Genomic DNA, 11,677 nt, shown 5'->3' with positions numbered 1-11,677 from the left:
ACTCTCTTGCAAATATGTTACTTTAAAAAACTTCATTACCTGTGAAATGAGATATCTCACTGTGTCATTCATGAGACTGAGTACTTGATATAAAAAATTGTTCAGTGAATGCTAATAAGTAATGCAAATACTGATAGTGAACTATACTGAGTGCTTATTATGAGCCAGGTGCTGTTTTAAGCAATTTACATGCATTTGCTAAAAATAAAAATTCTGCTATTTTTTTTTTTAACTCTTTCTTTTATTTCAATAGGTTTTGGGGAAAATGGGTGGTGTTTGGCTATATGAATAGGTTATTTAGTGGTGATTTCTGAGACTCTGGTGCATTTGTCACCAGAGTAGTGTACATTGTACCCAATATGTGATCTTTTATCCCTCACCCCTCTCCCACCCTTTCCTCTGAGTCCCCCAAATCCATTGTATCAAAACATTCTGCTATAATTTTTAAAGGCAAGTTTTATTGTCTTGGTTTTACATATGAGGAAAGTGAGATCCAGTGAGCTTAAGTGCCTTGCCAATGACCCTGCAGCTATTAAGTGGAGCTGCTGGCATTTGAAATAGTCCAACTGGGGGTCGTTTAAAAAGGGGCAACATCTAACGGGACAGGTGAGACTAAATAAGAAGATGAGCGGCGTTGGGGCTGCAGCAGGGGAGAAGAGGTCGGAGTGCCAGCCCAGATGGCGTTTGTGGGCTTGAAGTGAGCAGGCCACACATCCTCTTAGGGTCCGGAGAGGATGTGATGCTCCGCACCAAATACAAACTGGTCCTCGCCCTGAACTTTAAAAACTAAGGTCATGAACACATTTAGCAAAAAAAGCAGGTCTGTTTGCATAGTTCTTTCCACCCCTTTCACAAGAGGAAATCACGCACAGACACACAAACCAAGACGCGAGTTCCGGGTGGATCGGGATGAGAGCTCCTCTGTTTTCTGGTTGCGAACATTAAAAATAACATCTTGCTCCAGACCCCCAAACGCAGCTGACAAACTGGAGATTCGATCTCAGAGTCCTCAGAGTCCCCGTGCTGCGTCGGCCTAGGCGGTGATTTCTAATCATGTTCTTAAGAACCGATTCTCTTGAGATTTGTTGGATATTAGGTACTGGTTTCCTGTCCCTTTACTCTCAGGTATTAGAAACAGGACGGAAAGCACATGCAAATCTCAGATGCAAGACAAGGGACTGGGACAAGGAACCTATTTACAGATTTTGTCGGTGGTTGAGACCGCTACGGAATCATTTGTATAGAAATGCTCTGAGAAGAAAGTAGTAACACGCAGAATAGTCTTGTGTCTCTTAAATCATTAAGATGAGCTCCAAGAGAATACAGGCGTGGTAGCGTGGCCGAGCGGTCTAAGGCGCTGGATTAAGGCTCCAGTCTCTTCGGGGGCGTGGGTTCGAATCCCACCGCTGCCAAACTTATTGCAAAATGACTACGAGTATCTAAAGCTCCTTGAGGTTTGCAAAAGAAACATTTTCCACTGCCAGCGCAAGGTAGGTGTTTAATCCTGATAATGGTAGGTTGAAAACCAAATAGTAGCTGTAAAATCAGACTGCCATCAGTCATATATAAGACTTCATGTCCAAGGGAGTATGCTCTTTTTTATGTTTTAAAAATGTTCATATAAAAAGTACAACTCACATGATTCAAAATTACAAAAATTTAAGAGTACATACATAATGATAGTCTATTTGTGTACCCACCCCATCCTGTCAGACACCCAATTCTGGCCCCTTGGGCAACCAGCCATATTAAAATCTGGAGTTCTATTCAAGGCATATTCTTTGCATGTACAAGCCAATAGAAACACTATTAGGTTTTTTTTTTTTTCCACTATAAATATGCTTTCCAAACCCATTCTATTACACCTTGCCTTTTTCACTCTATGTATGTTGCAGTAATTTCCATGTCAACAAAGAAAGAGCCTCTTCCCTCTTTGTTTTGTCTGCATAGCATTCAGTTTTATGAATTTATTTCAGCAGTCATTTTTAACAATATAAATAACATTGCAATAAATTAACATGTATAGCCACATTTAATAGATGCATGGGATTAGAAAACTTTCTAAGAGTGCAATCGCTAAATCAAAACATATGTGTGTGATGATGATTTTGATGGCTCTTGCCTCATTCTCCTTCCCTAAATATTACAAATTTATTCTCCTGTAGGACCCAGAAAGAACCTGTTTCCTCAACACCATGACCAGCACAGAACATTGTAATAATGACAATTATCAGTCATTTAGCTCCAACTAAGCCCCAGATATTGTCATAAATTCTTAACATATATTGAGTCATATAATAATCTCAATAATATGTAAGGAAGTTCATATAGTCCACATTTTACAGAAAAGAAAATTGGAGTTGTAACCAATTAATCACATAACCACGGTCATCTAAATCACATAGTTTGTAGATGGAGGAATAAGGATGTCAATGCCTGTGACTGAATGAAAAAGCCCCAAAAGATATGATATCCACATTCTAATTCCTAGAATCTCTGAATATTAGCTTATTTTGCACAGAACCCCAAAAATGGGGTCTTTGGAGAATACGTTAAAGATAAGGAAATTATCCTGGATTATCCAAGTGGAGCTCAAATACCATCACAAATGCCTTTAATAGAGAGAGGCACAGGGAGATTATACAGTGACAGAATAGGAGAAGGCAATGTGACCACAGGGACACAGATAGGAGTGATGCCACCACAGCCAAGGAATGTGGGCAGTCACCAGAGGCTGGGAAAGGGCAAGGACATATTCTTCCCTAGAGCCTCTGGAGGGAGCACAGCCCTGCCAACACCTTGATTTCAGACCGGTGATACTGATTTTGGACTTTTGGCCTCCAGAAATGTGAGAAAAGAAGTCACTTATTTTAGGCCACCAAGTTTGTGGTACTGTGATTTGTTACAGAAGCTACAGAAAACTAATTCAACATCTTTAAGTGCTGTTCGGCAGCACTACCACAAACAACTGTTTTTGTTTTGCTGTTGTTTGCCAATCTGATAGGTTAAAGACATTACCTCACTGTATTTCTATAGTTTCATTTTTAAACTTCCTTTACTTCTTACCTCTATACTGCTTTTAGTATTAAATAGGTTACACCAACTGGCGACAACAGATTATGTTGTGTCTGCTGTCAACCTTATCTCAGGCAACAGATAGAAATGAAGAAAATTAACTCTTTAAAACATAAGTTACAAATATTTTCCCGCCAGTTTTACTTGATGTTTTGTCACTTTGTTTATGCCTTTTTTGAGGGGATGAAGTACATTCCAGTGGAATTTTTAAAATGTTGTTTAATGCAGTGAATTATGTTAAACTCTTATTGTCTCTGAGTTTTGTGTAAAAAATTAGTTTTCTGTACCAAAGTTATATAAAATTTCTGTCTTGGCATTTCTAGTAATTATAATGGTGGGTTTTTTTTTCATTCTTTACTTTTACAATTTGCCTGTATTTGGAATTTATTTTAGTTTCATAGCTTGAAGCTTTTCTTTTCCTAAGTGGCTGTCCAATTAGCACAACATATGTTTTGAATAATCTGTCTATTTCTTTTGGTTTGAGTTGCCAATAATTACCAAAAAAAAAAAAAAACCCATTTTTTCCCTCAACTTTTGGGTGCTCCCATTGGAAAAAAAAAAAAAATATATATATATATATATGGGAGGCCTAACAGTGGTTTATTCACTCTCTCATAATTCCTGAGCATGTCATTTACCAAGGCATATATTGACAGAAGATTCAAGTGTGGGAAGTCAGTGTGTCTGTTGTTTACTATTCTATTTATGAAGCAGCAGAATTAGCCTCAAACATATTACCAATCCCTGTTAATGTTTTTATAAATATAAATGTTTGTTATTTTTAATTTTCTAAAAGTAATACAAAGTTGTAGCTATTTTAAGCTTTTATTATTAAATTAGTTGCACTGACTGGTGACAACAGATTCTATTGTGTCTCCTGTCAACCTCATTTCAGGCAACAGAAAGAAATGAAAATGAATTCCTTTATTTTTAAAATCTATCCCATAAATTTAATCCTTTATTAAAATTGTGTCTGTGGAAGATTCAAAATAATCTACAAACTATTAGAATTAATAATTAAATTTAATAAGGTGTCTTTATACAGGGTAAGTATAAAAATGAATTATACTTTTAAACACCAGTTGTAAACTGGGCACGGTGGCTCACGCCTGTAATCCTAACACTGTGGGAGACCAAGGCGGGCAGATCACTTGAGGTCAGGAGTTCGAGACCGGCCTGGCCAACATGGTGAAACTCCGTCTCTACCAAAAACTACAACAAATTTAGCTGGGCGTGGTGGCATGACCCCGTAATCCCAGCTACTCGGGAGGCTGAGGCACAAGAATCGTTTGAACCTGGGAGGCGGAGGTTGTAGTGAGCCAAGATCGCACCATTGCACTCCAGCCTGGGTGACAGAGTGAGACCTTGTCTCAAAAAAAAAAAAAAAAAAAAAAGTAGAAATAAAAATTTTAAAGTATAAATTATGATAACGTAAACATCAAATTTATAGGAATAAATTTAATAAAAGAATAAATGGAGTGTTATGCCATATGTATGGATTAAAAGTTTACCAGTTCTCCCTAAAATTTATCTAGCGATCCAAAGGAATTCCAATGAAAATCCCAGGATAATATTCCTTATTGCTTTTGTGGCAAAGAAATGAAGGTGATTTCTGATTTTCACCCTGAGCTCTATAATTATAAATCATGGTAGAAACTTCAGAATTAATTGCTCAAATAATTCATTTTGGAAAAAAGATTGAGATTCCACAGAACGTTCAGATGTTTCCTTTAATCAGCCTTAAATGTGTTAAGCTTTGCTAACCCAGAGACACATTCAGACTGACTCCCCTGTCTTGCCAAGTGCAGCCCAGAGAACTAAGATATTATAAAATAGAACCTGACTGGTTGTAAGAGCGAGCTGAGGTCAAGTCTAAAGAAAAATAAGCCCTGAAGACAATCTCTAGAGTGATGCTCACATTGGGAAGGGGTTGACGCTCCGGTCCTCTGCCCTCCAAACAGCTGCCTCCTGAGTGCAAATGACTGTCAGAACACCATATGCCCAACTAGGTAGTCTACGAGTCTCTTGTGGAGTTCCTTTGTTAGAGATTCCCTTTAGGACATTCGAACGACGAATCATTAAAATGATAAAAAGTAGTACCTGCAAAATTTAATTTTAGGAAACTTTATCACATTTGGAAAAAGTGAGTAGCCTTGACTTTTACGTGTAGTTATCCTTGGACTAATTGAAGCATGAACGGTTCCAATATTTAAGCTGCCCGAAAACTTTTTCGTTTGTGTTAGTTCCGCAGTGCATCTAAGTAAGCAAAACGTATTTTTGGAGTTTGCCCCTTTTCTCACCGCAAGCTGTGGTAGAGCGTAGAGACGTTACGCCAAGAATATTTTACTTAAAGGCAGGAATAGATTCTATAGGCAAGTTGCCTGCACCTGTGGGCTCTATGGCTTAGTTGGTTAAAGCGCCTGTCTTGTAAACAGGAGATCCTGGGTTCGAATCCCAGTAGGGCCTTAAGGTTTTGATTTCCACTAGAAAGCCAGTTCTTCGTTAACCTGTACTGTACCTGAATTCTCCACTGTACTCAGTGTACTGCCAGCTCTAATGCAATCAATTATGGATTATGTGAAGGCAAAATTCCCAAGCTCAAAGAAGAAAATGAGAACCTTGTAAAGTTTTGAATTAAATTCCGGCAGATCTTTTTTTCCAACAAATATTTATTGAGTTTCTCTGTGTATGCACAGATTCAAAACCTATATAGATGTAGATTGTCTCATCTCTAGAATCCAGTAACGTCCAACTCTATAGCTGATTTCAGAAGAGTTCATATAAATTAATACACTACCATAAAGTAGTAAGTCTATCATAAAACAGATGGGAAATTAGCATAGTTGCAGGGTCCTACTTGCCTTTTGAAGAGAACAGGAGGAAAATAATTTGTAAAGCCCTGTTAACCCTCTTATAAAATGAACTAGGAACACTTTATAGTGACGGCCAGTTAGAAGCTGTATTTGCCAGAGGCTGGTGCATCTCTGGGGCTGGAACAAAAGTGCTGAAGGAATAGAGCAAATTAAGGAAAATTTTCAAACATCCAAAGCTAATAAGGGCCAACCTTACTGGATTAGTTTCATTTGCATGTGTTTGCATATCTCATTATTTTGGCCATTAATTCAACACAGATGTATTGACTGCCTTGTATGCGCAAGGTACTGTTCCAAGGCTAGGGGTAGGACAGTTTAATAAATGCCAACCCCTCACCATCCCTCCACCCCAACAAATTCTTACCCTCATGGACCTTATCTTCTAGAAGAGTATGGAAGATAATGAATAGATAAAAACATAACATAAATATTATGTCAGATTGTGGTGAATTCTATGGAGAAAAATTAAGCAAACAAAGAAGATGAGGAGTGTATGAGTAGAAACCAAAAAGATTTCTCTGCCCTTCTTATAAGCCACTAGCGGATCTATTTTTTGTTTTCCTTTATCTTTTATGAGAAGTGATCACAGGATGACTCTCATCGCCATGTTATTCTAACAACCCTAGGTAACATCCTTAAATAGTTAATTGACTTTCAGCTTTACCTTTGCTGCACCCTATTACATGCTGCCCCTCGTTAGATTCCGACCCTGGACAGAGATCCATTCGAAGTCACATCAGAATGCCTGGGCACAACCCTCAGCTGTCCTCTTTAATAACTATGTAGTTTAGGCAAACTACATAACTTCACTGGGCTTCACTTCCCTTGTTTCTTTAATGATAATGGAATTGCTATAAGAACGTTTCCAAGAATAAATACAAATAAATTACTGTTTAACAAAAATGCTTTCAGTAAGGGTCAGCATTATTATTATTTGAACAAACATTTTTGGGGCCAAGTGTTTAGTTCTTCAAACCACACTTTAAGATCTTATTTCATTTTATGATAGAAATCCCAAAGCTTAACAATTTACTAACTTCTACTAGCAAGTAAACAAAATCTATCCTTTTTTTCTATTCATACATGTACAGAAGCAATACAGAATTTTAAAATAATTAGGGAAATAGATCAACAGTTAAATAAAATATTTAAGAAAGAGTGCATGAAAATGTTGGCCTCATATATTCTAGTTGAGGTAGCAAACATATAGAAATTTACACAATAATAAAAATCAGGATCATCATGATTAAATTCCATACCTAAAAGCTCTTCTCTGAATTAAATTATCCTAAGCACAAAAAATTTGTTCAATAAATATTCATTTTGGTACAGTCAGTGTGCTTTTGATTATGGCCACCAAGTATCTGGATATTTACAAACACCTTAAAGCATTTATAAGTTTAGTAATATATCTGTTTAATAGATAGAATTATGCTTCTGTTTTATTTGCTTTTTGTGAAATTTCTGAATCTCAAACTGCTGTCAAAAGACTGCATCTGGTTAGTAAATTATTCATAGAATACAAAAACATCAAACAACTACCATTGACAGTGGAACACTGTGTATTCAGAAAATAATTGTAGCACATCAAAATGTAGTAGATTCTGGCTGAGTATGATCATAGTGACCACTTTCATAGTTTTTATTTATCCAAAAACACAGTAGGCAATCCACACATGATTTTGCAACTGTTTGCTTTCTTTTTTTTGGTACTTTTTGTTTTTTTTTGGTGGAGACGGGGTTTCACCGTGTTAGCCAGGATGGTCTCCATCTCCTGACCTTGTGATCCACCCGCCTTGGCCTCCCAAAGTGCTGGGATTACAGGCACGAACCACTGAACCCGGCCACAACTGTTTTCTTATACAGTTATAACGATGTTTACATAAAATGGAATAGTTGACCTAACATATTTAAAAAGCTGCATACAATAGTCTCAATACTTCAAAACTTACTAATTATCACAAATTATTTGCCCCAAAATTAGATATATGCTGGAGCTTGCTGAAAAAGTAACCAAAATAATAGACCTTGGTAGCAAACGGTTTGCTTATACATCACCTATTAAAAAGATTCTCCTATCAGCATCCCAGAATGGAACTTGTACTGTGACAAAAGAATATAACTGTGTTTCAAATCTATAAAACAACTTCATTGAAGGAAGTAGAGTGGAAAGCTGCTGAACTAAGTAACTTTGGAAATTAGTAGAGTCTGCAAGACTAAAGTCAAAAAGAACTGTACATAACATTGTACTCTAGTTGATTAAGTCATTTACCAGGAAAGTATGGATTAACAATTCTGAAACCCCTCTACATGAATACTGGAATTGAACAATTAAATAAATGAATGCTAGATGGTGAGAGCCAGGCTTCTCACTTTGGGAGTGAATTATAGACAAGCAAGGGAAGAAGGCTGGAATGATCCAGGTGGTAATGGATTGGAATTGGAAATATCAGTATGAACTCAAATTTAGCTTAATATAGATACAAACAGATATATAGATTTATAGATATTTGTATGTATATAATATGTATATATATTATGTACACAGAAAACACACAAGCATGTATTTTGTTGGTCTGTCAGCTGAGAGGGCCTAAGGGCAACAATATCCCATTAGCAATAAGGACACCTAGTGCCCAGATCTTGGTTTCTAAAACAATTTTCCAATAAAAGGAACCACGGCTCCTTGGAGAAGTTGTGAATGGTAGGACTGGGGAGGAAATACACAAGATAAGCCTGGATAATCTTGTAGTGCCAGAAACTATGAAAGTGCTGAAAAACAACATGATGATGATGGTATGTCAAGGGACACAGAACCCAACTAAAAGTCTTTCTAATTGCCAAAGAACCCTCTGCAGATCTTCAGAACTCTCCCTGTCAGTAGCCCTCTTCCCCTTCGTACTTTGCCTGTGAATTTTAGTTACTTTGGCTTCCTTGAATGCTAACTCCCCAACTCTAGAAGATTGTTGGGCTCTCTTTACGTTTCTGCGACTAAATGAGCAGTACTTTTTATTTACTGATTTTGGATTAAATTTATAAATGTAATATAATTTATATAAATTTATAAAGAAAAGTGATATATTTATGATGACCAATCCAAGAACATAGAACGAATATCCATTTGTTTAGGTCTACTTTCACTTCTTTTTTCTTTGTTCTTAGTTGTTTAATGTGAATGTGGGATTGTTTTGTTTTTTGAGATAGAGCCTCTCTCTGTTGCCCAGGCTGGAGTGCAATGGCACTATCTCGGCTCACTGAAGCCTCAGCCTCTCTGGTTCAAGCGCTTCTCCTGCTTACCTGGGATTACAAGTGTGGGCCACCACTCCTGGCTAATTTTTGTATTTTAGTAGAGACGGGGTTTCGCCATGTTGGCCAGGCTGGTCTAGAACTCCTGCCTCAAGTGATCTGCCAACCTCAGCCTCCCAAAGTGCTGGGATTACAGGCATGAGCCCCTGCACCCTGTCGTGGTGTGGGTTTTTATTATAGAAAGTTCCTTCATTTCAAGGGTTCACAGGGCCCAGACAACCTCAGTATATCTGGCCTTCCTCTGGTCTCCTTGCACTTACTTATGAAAAAGAACCTGTAAAAACTCTCCCTTTTAGCTACTGTCATTAGATCAATTTGCTGAGCTTCTATTCTCAGGTGGAGCCCTCTCCTCCTTTTAGTAGGCGAATGCCCATTACTAATTTCTGGATTTTCCAGTTCTGAGGGCCATCAGAAGTTCATTTTCTTTCTCCTCATTTCCTCTCTTACACTTGTTGTACCTTGCATCTGTTGTTGAGTAGTTCCTACTCAGTCATATTTGAGAGTTTGTGAGAATACTTAATTACCTCATTTTGTTGACGATATTGCTGATGGGTTTTTGTTCATTTGGTTTTTTATCCTAATTGTTATGCCTTTTTAATGGAGTGATTCAGAAAGACTCAGCACATATGTTACAGCAATCTTCTTGCCACAAATCTTCCACTATTTTATATTTAACTGAAGTACTCTTACTTCCTAATTGACATATTTAAGTGTATGTTTTTAAAAGGCAAGATTATTTTCTACTATCTTAATGTGGACAATCATATCACTCATTCCAAGTACCACAGAAGAAATCTGCTTGTCTTCCAGAGTTAGTTTCTATGGTGTTTCCTCTTCAAATCATTTATTCTGAGCTCCTCTCCTGCTTGATACAGTCAAGTCTCTGAAACGAGGTCACAAACTCATAGCAGTTACTTTAACCAGACATAGCATTCCACCTTCAGACCTTCACATATGCTATTTTTCTGTTCTTAACTCTCTTCACCCTGTTGTTATGTACTTACTGCCTTCATATTCTTTAGTATTAGATAAATGATATTTTTCCCAGGAAAACTTCTCTCAGCAAAGTATCTCTGAGGATAGGAACCTGGTCTTGTTTATTGTATTCCCAGAACATAGGAAGCCCTGGCATATTGTAGGTCTTTTCTGAAATATGACTGCTTCCATAGCACTCTGTATTTCATCAGTCATAGAATTTGTTACTTTTATATTTAGTGTGTATTTATTATTATTTTTTATTTCTTTTTGAGACAGGGATTTTGCTATGTTGTCCAGGCTGGTCTCAAACTCCCACCTCGACTTCCCAAAGTGCTGAGATTACAGGTGTGAGACACCTGTACAAAGCCTATTTTTAGTATTTATTTAGTGCCTACATTTCCTAGTGCCATTCCATGATTGCAGTGATTATAAATATTCTTTTCACCACCGTATCTTCAACACTTATCACAGTGTGTGTTAAGTGAATAAACAACAAATAAATCACATGTAGTCAAGGTGCCTTTTTAGTTTACTGTCATTCTCCTTTACATATTATTCCACTATAGCTCTTTACACTACTGGAGTGCAATTATCCGTTTACATATCAGTCTCCCTGAGATAGTGGGCTTCTAATCCTTAACACCTATTACACAGTTTGGCCTTTTAACTAACTATTAAATAAATTAATACATCTTTTAAAACAAACAAAAACTTTATGGTTATGTTAAGAATATCAAGCTGATTCCCTCTAAATGCTTCATATAAGTGGCATGGATAGAAAAAGAAAAGGTGTTACATATTGACAGATGTATGTATACTAGTGATGTAAGAGAGACAATTTAATAATTTGGTCCTATAGTGTATGAGTGCAATTTCTTTCCTTGCAAACATGAAATAATGGACTTCAATCCTAGGACTGTTTTAATCCTCAAAGCTGAAAAAGAGGGTCCCCCCCCAATTTTCACTTTTGAATTATTTCTAATTACAAAAAAAATTCAGACAATAAAATTACATAAACAATATATAATAGTTGTAGTGTTGTTCAGCAAATACCTCTGTCTACCAGCCTTCCGGGCTCATGGTAGTAGTGCACTTTCTGTCCCCGTTGTATTTGAGAGAGCCCATGTGACTAATTCTGGCAATGAGTTGCGAATGAAAGAATGTCTACTACTTCCATTCTGCAGGTATTTAATTGCCAATATGAAATACTCCGGAGTTCTCTTTTGTTCTGCTATGGGGGTCAGCGATGTTTCCAGAAAAGCTGCTCCATCACAGTGATCTCAGAGTGAGAATGATGTTGACCAGGGGCCCCAGCCAACTCTCAGTGGATATGTGGCATGAGCAAAAAACAAATCTTTGTGGTTTTAAGCCACACAGAAGTTGAGTTAACTTGTTACCTCAGCATAACCTAGTCTTTCCTGATTGTTACAAAAGGAGCTATTAGA

At 37.1% G+C, this 11,677-nt stretch overlaps 2 non-coding genes across 2 annotated transcripts; both read left to right on the top strand.

Annotated features, from left to right (window-relative positions):
* Positions 1–1,330: 1,330 nt before the first annotated feature.
* On the top strand, positions 1,331–1,412 carry TRNAL-AAG. The gene has a single exon. It is a non-coding gene; the product is annotated as a tRNA-Leu (tRNA).
* A 4,055-nt stretch (positions 1,413–5,467) lies between these two features.
* Positions 5,468–5,541, top strand: TRNAT-UGU. The gene has a single exon. It is a non-coding gene; the product is annotated as a tRNA-Thr (tRNA).
* Positions 5,542–11,677: the final 6,136 nt, after the last annotated feature.

The sequence above is a fragment of the Mandrillus leucophaeus genome, unplaced genomic scaffold (assembly GCF_000951045.1).
Source record: "Mandrillus leucophaeus isolate KB7577 unplaced genomic scaffold, Mleu.le_1.0 Scaffold392, whole genome shotgun sequence".
Classification (NCBI taxonomy): domain Eukaryota; kingdom Metazoa; phylum Chordata; class Mammalia; order Primates; family Cercopithecidae; genus Mandrillus; species Mandrillus leucophaeus.
Note: the sequence above shows the minus strand (reverse complement) of the source record. Positions and strands in the feature narration are given on the sequence as shown.